The 20,344-nt window shown below is 42.2% G+C and overlaps 1 protein-coding gene and 1 pseudogene across 1 annotated transcript in view; one reads left to right on the top strand and one right to left on the bottom strand.

The window, feature by feature from the left end:
* Positions 1-17,365, top strand: part of LOC141074045 (uncharacterized) — a 56,433-nt pseudogene extending 39,068 nt beyond the window's left edge.
* The window catches only part of LOC141074017 (uncharacterized), a 236,598-nt gene that overhangs the window by 167,207 nt on the left and 49,047 nt on the right, over positions 1-20,344 (bottom strand). The gene's annotated exons all lie outside the window — the stretch shown is intronic.

The following is a 20,344-nucleotide window of genomic DNA, read 5'->3' as shown; positions in this document are numbered from 1 at the left end:
TCGGGATTGGTGGCAGCTAGATAAGGATCATAGATGGTTGCAAATCGAAAATTTCTATGCGACTAGAGGCTCCACCCGATTTATCTTAGAGGTTGAAGTCTTTGGGCCATGGCCTTGTAACCTCCCTCTACAGACCATGTCTACTGCACTGCATTTTTGGAGACAGATGGTCCCGACTCTTATTAAAATCCCATTAACTGAAGTGTCACTGAAGGCGCTAGAATTGCATATCCCGTATATAAATTTACAGCCATTGGTACTGGCTGGTATAAAATCACTTCATCAGTTGTGTGACGGCACAGCGATTAAGCCGTTTGACCGCCTAGTTGCAAAACACCCAGATATTCGACATAGATTTTATCAGTTTTTGCAACTAAGACATCTTATACACACTACACAACCGTCGTACTTCTTTAATTCTAACCTAGACCGTATAGTAAATGGCCTCTTCCTGGTGCCCAGACCTAGTACTCACAATGTATCTATCTTGTATAGAGCCCTGAATGATCCTGACCCAGAGGTTAAACTGCAATTCATGAGACAATGGGAGGATGACTTGCAGGTCACCCTAGCGCCTGATGGGTGGCGGGAGGCGGTGCTAGAGGTTTGGAGAGTTTCCTCATGTTTAAACCATCTGGAACAATTGAAAAAAGTCCTCTTACACTGGTACTATTACCCAGTTAAAGTTGCTCACTTTGGCCCTCAGTGCTCCCCATTATGTTGGACAGGCTGCGGTATGTTGGGGACACTTAGCCACATGTGGTGGTCATGCCCGAAATTACTAAATTTTTGGGCTAGCCTAGAGGACGTGATAGCTGAGGTAACTGGGATCCGGATGGCCTTACAACCCAGTATGATTTTATTGCTATCGGTTTGGATGAGATCCCGCATGTGTTGAGAGGAGTGTTCTCACATTTGTTTATAGCCACTAGACTGGCAGTGGCATCCAAATGGAGAGTGTCCAGCGCTCCGACCATACAAATTGTGATTGACAGGATGAACCTTCATTGCCAGTACGAAAGGGCTCTGGTATTATCTGCGTCATCTAAAAAGAAAAAGTCCCAGATTTTGGAACCATGGCTTGGTAGCCGGCTCTCCACCGTGATGATGCTTGTGCTACTTCGATTCAGGGTCTGATATTCCCTGCCCGCGATGAACCCTGCTATGTGTCTAGCTTATATGCCACTTTGATATTCAGGAACCTGCACTTTAGCAGGTCAGTTTCTGTTAAGACCTTTGATCTAAGTAATTTACAGTTGTATACTTAGGTGTACCTACCCCCTTTCCCCCCTTATTCCTTGCCTCCTACGTATGTATGTCTGTTTTCTTGATGTATTATTAATCTACTTTGCACTGTTTGCGGAATTGATGTGTTTTCCTGTTTAACGATGTAAATTTCAATAAATATGATTTTGGAAAAAAAAAAAGTAAAAGACTGTACTGTCCTATGGAACTGAGTGTTTAATGGACATTGCCCTGGCCTGTGTGTGAACAGAGAAAGAGCAAAGCCCTGTTTACGGACATTATTATTTTATGTTGCCGGACCTAAAGGCTGACTACTCTGTGTTTGTGCTGCTGGGGATATGGTGCAATAAACCCAGGAGAACTTTTAAGGAAATTGAGTCTTCCTGTATGTTATAGCGCTGTCAAGCGGGCGTTCCCCAATGCACTCAGTGAGCGCTGCCTTACACTATATATGTATATATATACACTCACTGGCCACTTTATTAGGTACACCTGTCCAACTGTGTGTTAAGACTTAATTTCTAATCAGCCAATCACATGGCGGCAACTCAGTGCATTTAGGCATGTAGACATGGTCAAGACAATCTCCTGCAGTTCAAACCGAGCATCAGTATGGGGAAGAAAGGTGATTTGAGTGCCTTTGAACGTGGCATGATTGTTGGTGCCAGAAGGGCTGGTCTGAGAATTTCAGAAACTGCTGATCTACTGGGATTTTCACGCACAACCATCTCTAGGGTTTACAGAGAATGGTCCGAAAAAGAAAAAAAATCCAGTGAGCGGCAGTTCTGTGGCCGGAAATGCCATGTTGATGCCAGAGGTCAGAGGAGAATGGGCAGACTGGTTCGAGCTGATAGAAAGGCAACAGTGACTCAAATTGCCACCCGTTACAACCAAGGTAGGCAGAAGAGCATCTCTGAACGCACAGTGCGTCGAACTTTGAGGCAGATGGGCTACAGCAGCAGAAGACCACACTGGGTACCACTCCTCTCAGCTAAGAACAGGAAACTGAGGCTACAATTTGCACAAGCTCATCGAAATTGGACAGTAGAAGATTGGAAAAACGTTGCCTGGTCTGATGAGTCTCGATTTCTGCTGCGACATTCGGATGGTAGGGTCAGAATTTGGCGTAAACAACATGAAAGCATGGATCCATCCTGCCTTGTATCAACGGTTCAGGCTGGTGGTGGTGGTGTCATGGTGTGGGGAATTTTTTCTGGGCACTCTTTGGGCCCCTTGGTACCAATTGAGCATCGTTGCAACGCCACAGCCTACCTGAGTATTGTTGCTGACCATGTCCATCCCTTTATGACCACAATGTACCCAACATCTGATGGCTACTTTCAGCAGGATAATGCGCCATGTCATAAAGCTCGAATCATCTCAGATTGGTTTCTTGAACATGACAATGAGTTTACTGTACTCAAATGGCCTCCTCAGTCACCAGATCTCAATCCAATAGAGCATCTTTGGGATGTGGTGGAACGGGAGATTCGCATCAGGGATGTGCAGCCGACAAATCTGCGCCAACTGTGTGATGCCATCATGTCAATATGGTCCAAAATCTCTGAGGAATGCTTCCAGCACCTTGTTGAATCTCTGCCACGAAGAATTGAGGCAGTTCTGAAGGCAAAAGGGGGTCCAACCCCTTACTAGCATGGTGTACCTAATAAAGTGGCCAGTGAGTGTATATATATACTGCTCAAAAAATTAAAGGGAACACTTAAACAGCAAAATGTAACTCCAAGTCAGCCACACTTCTGTGAGATCAACACTGATTGTATTTCAATTTCTCCCGCTGTTGTGTCAATGGAATAAACAACAGTTAGAAATGATAGGAAAGTCACTAACATCCATGTGTCTGCTCAGAAAGAGTGTCCAGGGTTCCCTTTATTTTTTTTGAGCAGTATATATACAGTGGGGCAAAAAAGTATTTAGTCAGTCAGCAATAGTGCAAGTTCCACCACTTAAAAAGATGAGAGGCGTCTGTAATTTACATCATAGGTAGACCTCAACTATGGGAGACAAACTGAGAAAAAAAAATCCAGAAAATCACATTGTCTGTTTTTTTATCATTTTATTTGCATATTATGGTGGAAAATAAGTATTTGGTCAGAAACAAGCAAACAAGATTTCTGGCTCTCACAGACCTGTAACTTCTTCTTTAAGAGTCTCCTCTTTCCTCCACTCATTACCTGTAGTAATGGCACCTGTTTAAACTTGTTATCAGTATAAAAAGACACCTGTGCACACCCTCAAACAGTCTGACTCCAAACTCCACTATGGTGAAGACCAAAGAGCTGTCAAAGGACACCAGAAACAAAATTGTAGCCCTGCACCAGGCTGGGAAGACTGAATCTGCAATAGCCAACCAGCTTGGAGTGAAGAAATCAACTGTGGGAGCAATAATTAGAAAATGGAAGACATACAAGACCACTGATAATCTCCCTCGATCTGGTGCTCCACGCAAAATCCCACCCCGTGGGGTCAGAATGATCACAAGAACGGTGAGCAAAAATCCCAGAACCACGCGGGGGGACCTAGTGAATGAACTGCAGAGAGCTGGGACCAATGTAACAAGGCCTACCATAAGTAACATACTACGCCACCATGGACTCAGATCCTGCAGTGCCAGACGTGTCCCACTGCTTAAGCCTGTACATGTCCAGGCCCGTCTGAAGTTTGCTAGAGAGCATTTGGATGATCCAGAGGAGTTTTGGGAGAATGTCCTATGGTCTGATGAAACCAAACTGGAACTGTTTGGTAGAAACACAACTTGTCGTGTTTGGAGGAAAAAGAATACTGAGTAGCATCCATCAAACACCATACCTACTGTAAAGCATGGTGGTGGAAACATCATGCTTTGGGGCTGTTTCTCTGCAAAGGGGCCAGGACGACTGATCCGGGTACATGAAAGAATGAATGGGGCCATGTATCGTGAGATTTTGAGTGCAAACCTCCTTCCATCAGCAAGGGCATTGAAGATGAAACGTGGCTGGGTCTTTCAACATGACAATGATCCAAAGCACACCGCCAGGGCAACGAAGGAGTGGCTTCGTAAGAAGCATTTCAAGGTCCTGGAGTGGCCTAGCCAGTCTCCAGATCTCAACCCTATAGAAAACCTTTGGAGGGAGTTGAAAGTCCGTGTTGCCAAGCGAAAAGCCAAAAACATCACTGCTCTAGAGGAGATCTGCATGGAGGAATGGGCCAACATACCAACAACAGTGTGTGGCAACCTTGTGAAGACTTACAGAAAACGTTTGACCTCTGTCATTGCCAACAAAGGATATATCACAAAGTATTGAGATGAAATTTTGTTTCTGACCAAATACTTATTTTCCACCATAATATGCAAATAAAATGAAAAAAAAACAGACAATGTGATTTTCTGGATTTTTTTTTCTCAGTTTGTCTCCCATAGTTGAGGTCTACCTATGATGTAAATTACAGACGCCTCTCATCTTTTTAAGTGGTGGAACTTGCACTATTGCTGACTGACTAAATACTTTTTTGCCCCACTGTATATATAATATATATATATCAGTGACACACATATATATATATATATACATATATTTATATTTCATAGAGATATAGATAGCAGAATAGGTGAAAAATCAATTATCGGCATATGTAAAAATATTACAGAACCCGACAGGACATGAGACATGGTTTACATACAGTAAATCATTGCAGAAGAATTAGATTTATATATATCCCTCACTAATAATGTTAGTAGTGTGTGTGTAAAATTTGGAGCTGTAGGTGTTAAATTAGAGGATTAATTCACGGAAAAAACTGGTGTGGGCTCCCCCTCAATTTTCTTTGCCAGAGAGGGCTAGCGAGTGACTGAGGGCAGAAATAAATAGCCTAGAGAGGGACCATTGTTATTGGGCCCCCTTGGCGTAAAAAAATCTGCCCCCAGCCACCCCAGAAAAGGCGCATCTGTAAGATGCGCCAATTCCGGCACTTACCCTCTCCCTTCCCATTGCCCTGTAGCGGGTGGCATATGGGGTAATAAGAGATTAATGTCACCTTGCTATTGTAAGGGGACATTAAACCTGGTTAGTAATTAGAGAGACGTCAATAAGACATGTATCCATTATTAATCCACTAGTCTAGTTTTACATTGTGGGTCTGGAGGAGAGAGAGAGATTTTTTGTGCGTGCAAGAAAGAAAAATGCTACTTTTGGCTAAAAAATTATCCTTGGAGCATGCTCAGTTTAAAAAAACAAAATCCAGCGACTGATTCGCTGTCCGACTTTTCAACTGACACAAAAAACTTTCCTATGTCTGTTTTCTCCAATCGACGGACAAAGAATTTCTGATGGATCCGTCGAACGACGGGTGAAACGGACAGCCATCCATCGCTAATACAAGTCTATGAGAAAAAACTGGATCCAGTGGCATCAATTGCTGGATCCGTTTTTTTTAAAAAAATGACGGATTGTGACTGATGGCAAAAAAACTGATCTGTGAAAGAGGCCTTATTAACCATTGGGTTACGTATTTGTCTTCTAGTTCAATGGTTTCTTTTCCAATAATCCTATGTTTTCAATCTGATGCTGATCCATCAAGCTCACTTGTGGTGCACAGCTTTACACCACTATACCTGTGACTTCAGAAACTTACAGAACACCAGCTCACATCTCATATAGGAAACTACTGACAACTAAATAACACAATTTATAAATAATTTATTTACTGGCAAGAACTTTTTCATTCATTTCACATTCATGTTTATTCATTCTTTTAGGTGACCTCACTTAATTCATAAGTACTTTTTAATATAATTAATGTGTGTAAATTTTTTTTTGTTTTTTCATGAACCATAATTTATCTTTGTTTGACGGACTTTCTCATGAACTTTGACATATTTTGCTTTGTTTGGCTTTTTTTTTCCAAAAGACTGCATATAAAACGTTCCAGGCTTGACATGTTTATCCGCTCTCAGGTTTCGTCCTGAGGAAGACGTCCTGCGTGACTGTGAAACGCGTTGACTTTGAAAACCTATTTGAATAAACGTTTTTAAGGAAAATCTCCATCTCCGATCGTCTCCATCAGCAGCGCAGGTACAGACACATTATACCCGGATCAGCTCTTCTGCTTGGTCTTTGGCCCCGGGTCCTGCAGCAGCTGATTTATGTATTGAGCATGGTGTAAAGGCGCCGCTCCATCAGGTGAGTGTAATACTCCCCTACTTCCATTATATCTGGTTATCAGGTAAGACCCTATTTTTCGCTTGTTTGTTCCTCAGTATCTCGACTACAAGAAATCTCTGTAACACTTTCAGGTTACTTGGTTAAAACCAATGAAGGAACTGCTGGGACCGCAACGGGGTCCATCTGAGACCCCAGTGCAGAAGCCAAATGTCCTGAGAACTGGAACTGCTGGACCACAAATTGTCATTTCTCCAGGTTACCAAATAAATAGTTGTCACGTAGAACCCGGAGAACCTGTCTGACATGCTCAGCATGCTCCTCCAGAGGACGGGAGGAACTCACTATATCATCCAGGAAAATTACCACAAATCTACCAATCAGTGAGAAAAAAATAATTAATGACATTTTCACAGACTGCCGGAGCATTGGTTACCCCGAATGGCAGCATCAGGTTTTATATCTGCCCCTCAGGTGTACTGAATTCGGTCTTCCATTCGTCCCCCTGACATACACTAAGGCTGGTTTCACATTTGCGTTTTTTAGCGCTGGAAAAAAACGCATATGTGCGCATGCGTTATTTCCCCTATATTTAACATGGGTGCGCATACCTGCGCGCTTGTAAGCGCATGTATGCGATTTTCATGCGCTGCGTTTTTTTGGGGTGTGCGTTTGTATTTTCCAGACGCAGCATGTTGCATTTTTTGGCCCTGCAAAAAAGCGCATGCGCACATATGCGCACGTTTTGCGCTAAAAATGGCCATTATAGCCTATGGATGTGCATATGTGCGCACTGGCATGCTCATGTATGCGTTTTTTTGCATATGCGTTTTTTTTTTTTTAACCATGGAATTTAGGGGTTTGGGTTAGAGTTAGGGTTAGTTAAGGGGGTTTAGGGTTAGGGTTAGGGTCAGGGTTAGGGTTGGGGTTTGGGTCAGGGTTAGGGTTAAGTATGGTTTGGTTAAGGGTTAGGGTCAGGGTTAGGGTCAGGATTAGGGTTAAGTATGGTTTGGTTAAGGGTTAGGGTCAGGGTTAGGGTTAGGGTCAGGGTTAGGGTCAGGGTTAGGGTTAGGGTCAGGGTTAAGTATGGTTTTGTTAAGGATTAGGGTCAGGGTTAGGGTCAGGATTAGGGTTAAGTATGGTTTGGTTAAGGGTTAGGGTCAGGGTTAGGGTTAGGGTTAGGGTTAGGGTCAGGGTTAGGGTTAGGGTCAGGGTTAGGGTTAGGGTCAGGGTTAGGGTTAAGTATGGTTTTGTTAAGGGTTAGGGTCAGGGTTAGGGTCAGGATTAGGGTTAAGTATGGTTTGGTTAAGGGTTAGGGTCAGGGTTAGGGATAGGGTTAGGGTTAGGGTCAGGGTTAGGGTTAGGGTTAGGGTCAGGGTTAGGGTTAAGTATGGTTTTGTTAAGGATTAGGGTCAGGGTTAGGGTCAGGATTAGGATTAAGTATGGTTTGGTTAAGGGTTAGGGTCAGGGTTAGGGTTAGGGTTAGGGTCAGGGTTAGGGTTAGGGTCAGGGTTAGGGTTAGGGTCAGGGTTAGGGTTAAGTATGGTTTTGTTAAGGGTTAGGGTCAGGGTTAGGGTCAGGATTAGGGTTAAGTATGGTTTTGTTAAGGGTTAGGGTCAGGGTTAGGGTTAGGGTTAGGGTTAGGGTCAGGGTTAGGGTCAGGATTAGGGTTAAGTATGGTTTGGTTAAGGGTTAGGGTCAGGGTTAGGGTTAGGGTTAGGGTCAGGGTTAGGGTTAAGTATGGTTTTGTTAAGGGTTAGGGTCAGGGTTAGGGTTAGGGTCAGGGTTAGGGTTAGGGTTAGGGTCAGGGTTAGGGTTAGGGTTAGGGTCAGGGTTAGGGTTAGGGTTAGTTAGGGTTTAGGGTTTGGGTTAGGGTTAAGTATGATTTGGTTAAGGGTTAGGGTCAGGGTTAGGGTCAGGGTTAGGGTTGGGGTTAGGGTCAGGGTTAGGGTTAGTAAAGTCATGGTTTGGGTTAGTGTGAGGGGCCACCTAAAAATGTTGGAAAAAAACGCAAACGCGGTAAAAACGCACTAAAAACGCATACAAACGCATAAAAACGCTGCGTTTTTTTCATGCATGCTCATAAAAATGCTTGAAAAAAACGCAGCAGTTGTATGCTTTTGTATGCGTTTTTTCAATGCGTTTTTTTGCGGGAAAAACGCGCTGCAAAAAAAAGCAAGTGTGAAACTAGCCTTATAAGGTTATATTCCCCTCTCACTGTAAGTTTGTAAAACCATTTAGCTCCAGATAATTGGATAATCAGGTCAGGTATAAAGGGTAAAGGATAGGGAAGGTGACCCGTGACTCACAGGCCCAACCCTCCATCCTTCTACCAAACCCCCCACGGTGACTGGAGAGGAGCATGGCCGTATATGAGCCTCAGCCGGACTCTGGAAGGGAGGAAATAAATGAGATTTGGGCATTTTAGCCCCTGGTGTGGAGTCGAAAGCACAATCATATGCCGCCATATAGTAGACGGCCGGTAACTGGTGAGAATTCCCTCCTGTGTGGGGTCTATTTCCCTCCAGAGAAACCACACGTTACATTCCACACATAACACTGTGTAGAGAAGGCGGCGCGGGGTAATTGTGCCAGTAGTGAGGGGCAAATAATGGCGGGAATGTCACTGACTGAGGAGAAGGCTCCTTGGAGCTTCTTCACTCCGGAGATCATGTGACCCCTGACTCCTCCCCTCCTGTGACCTCATCACAGGTCCTGTGCACAGAGCAGCCATATATGTGGAGTGCGGCTCTGCAGGTGGAGGTAGGTGGAGATTCCCCCCATTACTGAGCACATTAATACTAGAAATATATTGCACAGGGGATATCGCAGCCGATTCCCACAAGAAGAAACCTGGAAATGTCGGCTCATCTTCTTCTCATTCAGGTCTCTACAATATCGGATCCTCTCAGTGAAGATCTTCTACAGAAGAGAATTTTCCTGATTTACCCATCAAGGATGGATATGGACAGAGACAAGATGGCGGAGAGGATGTTACACCTCACCCTAGAGATCCTCTTCCGTCTCACTGGAGAGGTGAGAGATTCTGATGACGTCACATTACATCATTCTTATCTATGGGAATAACAGATGGACAGAACTGGAGAGGTGAGGACTCTGGAAATGTCTGGAGTGAGATTTATTAATGTGTCTCTCCATAACCAGGATTACACAGTGGTGAAGAAGACCTCTAGTGATCGCTGTCAGGACCCTGTGTCTGAGGGATGGGGAAGACCCCTGAGCCCAATCACGGGGCCTGCACCTCACCCCCTGTTCCATGAGGACATCAATGACCAGAAGATCCTAGAACTCACCTACAAGATGATTGAGCTGCTGACTGGAGAGGTGACACTGCTGGGAATGCTGGGACATTATACAGTAACGCTATGAAGGGATCGGGGGATGATGGTATCATTGTATGTGTCAGGTTCCTATAAGGTGTCAGGATGTCGCTGTCTATTTCTCCATGGAGGAGTGGGAGTATTCAGAAGGACACAGAGATCTGTACAAGGACGTCATAATGGAGGTTCCCCAGCCCCTCACATCTCCAGGTAATAGACAGGACTAAATACACACGGCCTATAATTATCTGTATGTAGAGAATGAATTCAGTCCCTGTATGTGTTTCCTCCAGATCTATCCAGTAAGAGGACAACACCAGAGAGATGTCCCCGTCCTCTTCTTCCACAGGACTGTAAGCAAGAAGATCCCAGTGCTCCTCAGGATCATCAGGTAGATGGAGAGAAGGTGTCAGGAGATCTCCCCTATGATGTGTAGACGGCTGTGAAGGTCTTGTGCTCAGTCTTGTTTTATCCACCAGTATTATATGTTTTATACTTGTGTAATAAGAACGGTGGAGATGGCAGGATTAGAGCTGATCATAGATGGGACTTCTCCATCTGTCGGTGACTTTTACAATATTTGTTTCAGGGTGAAGATCTGACCCATATTAATACTACAGAGACATATGTGAGGGGTGATGAGTGGTGTAAAGAGGAGATTCCCACATATGACTACCCAGATGAGTAGTAACCACTGAATGCAGAGAAGTCACAGATTCTTCTCAGTCACCGACTGTGGCTGCTTTATCGGTGGTGTAGTCCGGCCGTATTACCATGATCGCCATTTTGCCTCTAGACCACAACATTCTCCTCCACCCAAAACTGTTCAAGTGACTTTGGGCATTGAAAGCCCTTTTCTATAGAACTTACAACCTGGAGGATCCACCTACCCCCTGGGATTAATAACAAGAATCCCATGTAAAATGCTAAAATGCCTATGGATGATACCAAAACAATTTGTTCACCCTAGGCACAAGCCACATCAGCTCCTATAAACATGGAAACACCGGAGAAAAAAGGGAGCAAAACGACGACTGCAAAAATATTAATAATTTTTATTAAACATCGTACAAAGAAGTGCACAAAATCATGATGAGGTGCCAATATAAAGCAGATGAACACATACCCGACCATCCCCTCATCCATCCAAGATGGAAATAATGTCCTCATATATGTATTTTAGACATCATGCCTATAAAGTGGAAGCCCAAAATATAATACCGCCCTACAAAAATCAATGGCCATATGGCCCAGATTACTCCATGTAAATCCCCTGAGCAAAGCTCAAAAAGTAAGGAGGAGAGACATATAATGTCCTTAGGGTGCAATGAATCTGGACATAAACAAGGGCGACCACCAATGAAAGACAGAAACAAATGTCAGATCAAAATCTTACCAGAGGATGCAGGAGGAAGAGGGGAAGCGTCTGGCAGTGACCCCCGAAGCGCGTTTCATGGCGCAGAAATGCCGCTTTATCAAGGAGATCGTAACCATATCTCCACAGGACCTTCATATACCCTGTGACCGCGGTCACGTGACCGGGATCAACCAATCAGCACGGCCTCATCGGCGCATGCGCTCTGAGGTCGGCAAGCACCGCTTCACAGAACAGGCGTCATGCTGAACACAGGACACCGGTCAAAAGACCAAGGCGCCCGTGTACAACATAAAGACGCCCATCTGTCAGCAGCACAATTACCACCGCAGAGAGATGCGCACAGCCGCCCATAATTGTATCCCATATATAGGAAATCCCAAAAATCCATACCGGGAAGATGAATGATTTTTAAAGGGGTCATGGCCATACAAAAGAATCATCACATACATACATGGATATACATCACATATGGCCCAGGCGATAAAGAGTCTCATATATTAAATACATCAAATGCATAAAATGAATATATGGTCATGACACATACAACTATAAAGGCCACTAGATCCGATTCACATGTTTGATATAATATGCTCATAATTATATCCCATACATGGGAAGAACCGTAAGGTCCATGCACACAATAATCCTAAGCGGGTCATGACCGTAAAAAAAGTCATCACATGTATATAAATGTACATCGTATATGACATAAACAGTGAAAAAATCTCACATACTAAGTACATAAAATACATAGAATACAATATATGGTCATGATTCCCACAACTGTAGAGACTGCTGGATGCGGTTCACATAGATATGGTACAGGGTGAGGGTCCAAGGAGATATATGGTGTCCTCAAGGTCACTAGCTATAATTTATTGACATACAAGAAAAGATTAGTGAAAATAAAGAGTAAAAATTAAAAACAATATAAAAACAACACACTGCCAGAAAAAAGGAGGGAGTGTGATATAGACCTGTGGAGGAAAAAGGACAGGAGGAATTCTCATTACCTATATATTATATGCCTATAAATATACCCAGATATCCATATGGAATATACTATAAAGAGAATAATGCAAATCATCCCATTGGGAATCCATTAACAAAAAAGAAAATAATATCCGGGACCAATTGATGCATAATTGTTAAATCCCCAAAGACTATAGGAATGGGGCCAAGCTCAAAACTTCATTGAGTCCATTAGGGGTCATGGTGTCCAGTTGAATGAACCACCTGAGTTCCATCTGTGATAAAAAATGTTTGTTGTGACCCCCCCTAATCCCCATATGAAGCGCATCCATCCCTCTAGTTCTCTTCTCATCAGATGGGACAAGGGAATTTCAGATTAGACAGAGAATTTCCTGTGGAACTTCAAACGTGATTTACTATGCCACGTGCCCTTGCCCCAAAATATATGTGGGTCTGACAACAAGAGAACTCAGGATTCGAGTGCGCGAGCATGTGTGGGACATTGGCGCGGCCAAGACAATGGCCGATATTGGAGATCTGAAAACCATTCCACAACATTATATATCATGTCATAATAGCGATGCGACCTTATTGAAGATTAGAGGGATTGATGCGCTTCATATGGTTTATATGGCTTCATACTCTAATTACCCCAGAGAGGTTTCACCCCTAGTTACTCATTTATTACTGATGGAGACTGTGGAGTTTGATCATTTCAGTAGTTCCTAATCAGGCCCCATTATTAATATCTGACGTGTGTCACTTTATGTGGTGGTAAGTTTGGAATTCTTCACAAAGGATAATAGGAAACAAATGGATCTTACAAATTATTTTCCGGCTTCGCACTATACCCTACATACGGTTGTACACTACTGTCTGGGCACATGGCAGTGTTCAGAAGGGAAGGAGCGCCATTTAGCTATTTGAATGCAGATCTAGCTGGAATAGTTTGAAGACACAATGTATTGGGAGCACTGTTCATGGTCACCTGGCAGCTCAAAAGATGTCCACCATGAACATGCTTGGCTCTATCTTCTTTGCTTTCCATATCCCAAGGATTGCCTTGCTCATCGCCCTTTAACACCCTTACATGGAATATGGACTTACACTGGGACCCCTAGGCTTGGACCATGGTGTTACCTGCTATTCTGTGGTGTTAGATGGCAGGAAGAATAGTCAGGTATCTGGGTCAGAACCAGAAGAACAGAATACAGAATCAGAAGACACAAGAGTAGTCAGTAAACGGGCCATGGTCACAGGAGGAAACAAATACACAAGCCGCAAGCTGAGCACAGAGGACTGAACCAGAGGAGAACAGCGCTGTATCTGGCAGATTCCGGCCATGTGCTTTGCGCCTTAGTAGGGTGTGGTACTTTCCAATTGGCTGAAGTAGGGAGCAGATTACTCCTGCTGGACAGCAGGAACAGATCCCAGATGAGATTGGACACACCATATGCAGAAGCCCTAATATAACTAAATTACAGAAAACCAGAACAGTGGAAATCCCCATAAAGTGATTCCATGTTATAAATTAATTCACTGAGGGTTATAATCCTTAGGAGGAGTGAATATTTTGACTCCACAGCCACTTTCAGGAAATTAACATGCAGTGGATGTTGGAGAGTGAAAATTACACATTAGCCATTTTATTATCCAGCACATAGTGCCCAGATTGTGCTCCAGGAGACACACACCGCAAATTAAGTGGGTTCTTCTCAGTATAATATTGCTAAATACAGGGATCCTAAATGTTGTTTGCGCACACTGCAAGACTCCGAAGTGAGAGCGGATTTTGCTGGATTGGTTTATGGAAACCTTGTTGCTTTTCAACAGCCTTTAAGCCAATAATAGTGTGGGAACCTCTGTTTTTCCATTGAGAGATGATAGACCTGAATGGGGACTTGTTTTTTGAGAGATGAGAATTAGTATTATTTTTGCCTACATAACATTGATTGGTTTCTTTATATTTGATATTTGGGAGGCAGAATGAACAAACAGTTGAACACCGCACACTACTGGCTCATCCAACAAGGTTTCCTATTAGACTGTGAACTGTCATTGTCTTGGTAAATAATTAAAGTTTTTTACATAGCTTGCCATTTTTATGGACGGTATAAGTAGAAACGCTCAAAAATATAAAAAACTCAAGGATATTTTATTTAAAAAAGTTTTTTTATCTTAGCAGATGACTGTACCAGGAGATCAGAGGGACAGCTGTCATCTTCAATTTTTAAATCTGATGATCTTGAGATCTTACAAGATACAACTGAAGTGATTGCTGTTACTCCAGATATATCATCTATTCAAAGCAAAGATCTGTCACCTGATCCTATGAAACAGGTCCCATCTTCTGATTCATTACTGACTACTAAGGAAAATCAAAGTCACAAAAGAGGCATTAAAAAACAAACTGCTCCTAAAGCAAAGAAGTCATTTTCATGTTCAGAATGTGGGAAATATTTTACATGGAAATCACATTTTGTTACTCACCAGAGAATTCACACAGGGGAGAAGCCTTTTTCCTGTTCAGAATGTGGGAAATATTTTGCACAGAAATCACATTTTGTTATCCACCAGAGAACTCACACAGGGGAGAAGCCTTTTTCCTGTTCAGAATGTGGGAAATGTTTTAATAATAAATCTGATTGTGTTAAGCACCAGAGAATCCACACAGGAGAGAAGCCTTTTTCCTGTTCAGAATGTGGGAAATGTTTTAATCTGAAATCGGTTCTTGATAGACACCAGAGAGCACACACAGGGGAGATGCCCTTTTCCTGTTCAGAATGTGGGAAATGTTTTGAACATAAATCAAATTTTGTTACCCACCAGAGAACTCACACAGGGGAGAAGCCTTTTTCCTGTTTAGAATGTGGGAAATGTTTTAACACTAAATCCGATTGTGTTAGTCACCAGAGAACTCACACAGGGGAGAAGCCTTTTTCCTGTTCAGAATGTGGAAAATGTTTTAACACTAAATCAGATTTTGTTAAGCACCAGAGAATCCACACAGGAGAGAAGCCTTTTTCATGTTTAGAATGTGGGAAATGTTTTGTACAGAAATCACATTTTCTTACCCACAAGAGAACTCACACAGGGGAGAAGCCTTTTTCATGTTCAGTATGTGGGAAATGTTTTATGAATAAATCAGATTGTGTTAAGCACCAGAGAACTCACACAGGGGAGAAGCCTTTTTCCTGTTCAGAATGTGGGAAATATTTTAACAATAAATCCAATTGTGTTAAGCACCAGAGAATGCACACAGGAGAGAAGCCTTTTTCATGTTCAGAATGTGGGAAATGTTTTGCACATAAATCACATTTTGTTACCCACCAAAGAACTCACACAGGGGAGAAGCCTTTTTCCTGTTCAGAATGTGGGAAATGTTTTAACAATAAATCCAATTGTGTTAAGCACCAGAGAATCCACACAGGGGAGAAGCCTTTTTTATGTTCATAATGTTATAATGTTGGAATAGCTTTAATCAAAATTGAATCTTCTTAAATGGGTTGTCTCTTGTCATTCCGCATGTTTGCTGACGAAAGGATAAAACTAAACCTTATTGCAAATGTAAAACTATACCCATAATTCACCCCCTGAAGGTTACTTTGAAAGTGACTAATAGAAAAAACATGTACCCCACATCTCAGTATATAGGGTGAGGTGGTGTTTACACAGAAACAGAAAACTAGCCACATATTGGCAGATCCCAAACACCAAATGATATACTTCGGAAGTTTATAAGCCCCTCCCGTGTCAAGAATAGATAGTATGAATTTGAATTTACCAAACGTTTGCAATGAAATAAAGAGTGAAAAATGTAAAGGGGTCTAAATACTTTCCATACCCACTATATCAGTAAAAATAACTCATCTTTATTAGGTAAAGCATAAAAGAATTGCACCATTTTCCCATACCCGTCGCATCTCCATTTTTCATGATCTCGGGTTGGGTGAAGGCTTATTTTTTGTGTACCAAGCTGACGATTTTAATGGATACCATTTTGGTGCAGATACGATCTTTTGGTCATCCTTTATTGCATTTTAATGCAATGTTGCGGCGATCAAAAAAAGTAATTCTGGCGTTTTGACCTTTTTTCTCGTTACGCCATTTAGCGATCGGGTTAATTCTTTTTTTATATTGCTAGATTGGGCGATTCTGAACACGGCTTTAACAAATATGTGTATGTTTGATTTTTTTTATCGTTTTATTTTGAAAAGGGGGGTGATTTGAACTTTTATATTGTTTTTTATATTTTTAAAAAATTTTATTTTTACTTTTGGCATTGTGAAGACATGCAGCATTGTATCTTAAATAACCATACGACTATATTTTAGCAAATGAAGAATAATAGAATGTTATCTGTATGTTGGCTTTAAATTTAAGTGTTGATTTCTAGTTGGTCAAGAAAACAGACTTGTTTGTGTAAGCCGGTAATATTGACTTTTATTGTGCGCTTATCCTTGATCACTACTGATGTTTGCTGATATGCTAATTATACATTGTGTTATGGAGCCAGTTTGTTGACTTCTAAAGCAGAGAGGGAAAAACTATGCAAATAGTTTAAATAATCAAATAATGCTACTTGATCTCATCTCCATTCTTACCCTTTATGTAAATACTGAATGAGGGACACTTGTTAAGTGTAAAAAAGGGTTACATGCATCTGTATAAAGAGACTGAGAGAGAAACAGCCAGAGAGATTCTGCCAAGACATCTATACATCCAAAGGACAAGAGACAGGACAGCAGCCTCAACATCATCACAAGGGACATGGATATATCATTCTACAGGAAACAACCTAGGGGTTTTCAGCATCGGTTGGAAGAATACAGATCTGGTCCATTGACCGTCACTGAACCATGGATATGTTTGGAGAAGCCAGATTGTGATCTTTGGATCAACTGGCCTTGTACCTTGTATGGACTCAATGGACTGTCATCTTCCTACACTTGTCGTTACCTCCTCTCTGTGTGCATGCCACAGGTGGAATAGTCGACCCTGGAAGATGAAGCCAGGTTGTGATCCTCGGATCAACTGGTCTTGTATGGACTGTCATCTTCCTACGCTTGTTGTTACCTCCTCTCTGTGTGTGTGACACAGCTGGGGTAGTGACCCTGGAAGATCTGTAGTCACAGCAGCTATTATCCCAGCAGGTCAGCGGAAGGGTGAGACTCTGTAATGTGCCCCATCTTGAGTACTGTGCTGGGACTGTTCCATGTGTTATCTGCCTGTTTTGTGGTACAATAAAGCATTGCCACACTGTTTTACCCTCAGCCTGTGTTGTCTGAGTAGCGTTTTGCCCATGTGTATTGTAAGGGTTCCAATGGATTGTGATGAATAAGAAAATGCTCACACAAGAATCGAATTTACTAAATTGATTTACTATATAAAGAGATAAGATCAAATAATACACAGTATAAAACTATAAATACATATGCATTAATCAGAAACAAGCATTATTCATACGTTACATTATTCAGATAGACGTCGACCAGTCATCCTCCAGGAGGTCTCTGGGTCTCTGTTGCAGGGAAACATGGGGATTATTATGCCCTCATCACTTTGGGGTGACTTCACTACTTTCCCTGGTTAGCAAAAGAACAGACTCTAAAGAGCAATCTGTCCCTGCCCTTCATGACATTAACCCCTCGTTTCTCCAAAGCAATGGGTGAGGGAAGTGCAGGTGTCCATGGCTGAGCATAAGAGTACCTTTAATCTTCTATTGCTGCAGCTGTTCAGGGCCTCACTTTATATGCCATTTGCATCAGCTGGCAGTCATGAGGATTCACCCTGGTTGACGGTTCAGCATCATCTGGGCTCAGTCTCAGCGTTCAATTGGACATCTTCAGTCTACACACAAGACACAACCTGCACTGAGGGAAAGTGAAGTTCACAATCATACTTGAAAGTTCCAAAGTCTTGGCAGAGCTAACTCAGTCCAAAGCAACAGTCCAAAATAACTCAGTCCTGGTGGCATGTTTTCCACCCCTTGATCAAATTAATCAAACAAAATTACTGTAGGTTTGTTGGTCCAAATTGTGCCCAGAATGACCTTTGAAATTTTCTACTGTAGCAAATATTTCTACTCTAGATAATAATACTACATAAAATATATATCATATGTGTATGGACTTATACACTGATCAAACACATCAAATTCATGTCAATCACATTTGCATAATAACGATGATCATAATTACCAGTGCAATTATGTTCATGGAGATCAGAAAATAATGTTACTACTAATCAGAATCAGTACAATTACATGTTAAGGAAAAAAGAACCCACACCAATTTGCTATTAACCCAATCCTAGCAAATTATTATTTTTACATAATATACACATTACATCAACACACACTCTGGCTTCACCTATTGCACTCATTCAGTAAGCAGGAGAGATTCTCCTTTACATATAGACAAACACACACTTTGGGTGCCCACACATTTGCATTGCATGACTCAGGTGTAGGTGAACAAAGCTATATCAAGACATTAACAAACTAGCATTCATTGAAATCATTTAACATATACACTCACTGGCCACTTTATTAGGTACACCTGTCCAACTGTGTGTTAAGACTTAATTTCTAATCAGCCAATCACATGGCGGCAACTCAGTGCATTTAGGCATGTAGACATGGTCAAGACAATCTCCTGCAGTTCAAACCGAGCATCAGTATGGGGAAGAAAGGTGATTTGAGTGCCTTTGAACGTGGCATGATTGTTGGTGCCAGAAGGGCTGGTCTGAGAATTTCAGAAACTGCTGATCTACTGGGATTTTCACGCACAACCATCTCTAGGGTTTACAGAGAATGGTCCGAAAAAGAAAAAAAATCCAGTGAGCGGCAGTTCTGTGGCCGGAAATGCCTTGTTGATGCCAGAGGTCAGAGGAGAATGGGCAGACTGGTTCGAGCTGATAGAAAGGCAACAGTGACTCAAATTGCCACCCGTTACAACCAAGGTAGGCAGAAGAGCATCTCTGAACGCACAGTGCGTCGAACTTTGAGGCAGATGGGCTACAGCAGCAGAAGACCACACTGGGTACCACTCCTCTCAGCTAAGAACAGGAAACTGAGGCTACAATTTGCACAAGCTCATCGAAATTGGACAGTAGAAGATTGGAAAAACGTTGCCTGGTCTGATGAGTCTCGATTTCTGCTGCGACATTCGGATGGTAGGGTCAGAATTTGGCGTAAACAACATGAAAGCATGGATCCATCCTGCCTTGTATCAACGGTTCAGGCTGGTGGTGGTGGTGTCATGGTGTGGGGAATTTTTTCTGGGCACTCTTTGGGCCCCTTGGTACCAATTGAGCATCGTTGCAACGCCACAGCCTACCTGAGTATTGTTGCTGACCATGTCCATCCCTTTATGACCACAATGTACCCAACATCTGATGGCTACTTTCAGCAGGATAATGCGCCATGTCATAAAGCTCGAATCATCTCAGATTGGTTTCTTGAACATGACAATGAGTTTACTGTACTCAAATGGCCTCCTCAGTCACCAGATCTCAATCCAATAGAGCATCTTTGGGATGTGGTGGAACGGGAGATTCGCATCAGGGATGTGCAGCCGACAAATCTGCGCCAACTGTGTGATGCCATCATGTCAATATGGTCCAAAATCTCTGAGGAATGCTTCCAGCACCTTGTTGAATCTCTGCCACGAAGAATTGAGGCAGTTCTGAAGGCAAAAGGGGGTCCAACCCCTTACTAGCATGGTGTACCTAATAAAGTGGCCAGTGAGTGTATATTCTTCAAAACCCAATTTGCACGGGAGCTCCCAAAAAAAATAAAAAATGTTAAAACTCAAAAATAAGTCATAAAATATAATCTTATATTAGATGGACTCCTTTTTCACTACTGCAGGAATGAACTATTTACTGTGCACTGTATTTACATGTTAATTAAATGGCCAAGGTTTCTTCTTTCACTCCTGCAAACAAACAAAAGGTTAATTACACCCCCCACCCCCCAATCCAACATGTAAAAGAGAAAAAAAACAATTCCTTTAAAAACCAAGAATGCTAAACACAGTACACTTAAAATTCAGAAAATGAGCTCATAAAAATATGCCAAATAAAAATACCACGTGGATTTTTTCTTTGGCTGTGAACCAATTTTAATCAAGGGATATCCATGACAAATACACAAAGCACATACAGTGACAAAGACAAACACTTAGTACAAATAAGTCATCTATTTATCTTGTCAACCCCCCAGTATATTATCAGTCATCTAACTTTAG

The sequence above is a fragment of the Dendrobates tinctorius genome, unplaced genomic scaffold, assembly GCF_039654945.1.
Source record: "Dendrobates tinctorius isolate UK_male_01 unplaced genomic scaffold, ASM3965494v1 ptg000322l, whole genome shotgun sequence".
NCBI lineage: Eukaryota > Metazoa > Chordata > Amphibia > Anura > Dendrobatidae > Dendrobates > Dendrobates tinctorius.
Note: the sequence above shows the minus strand (reverse complement) of the source record. Positions and strands in the feature narration are given on the sequence as shown.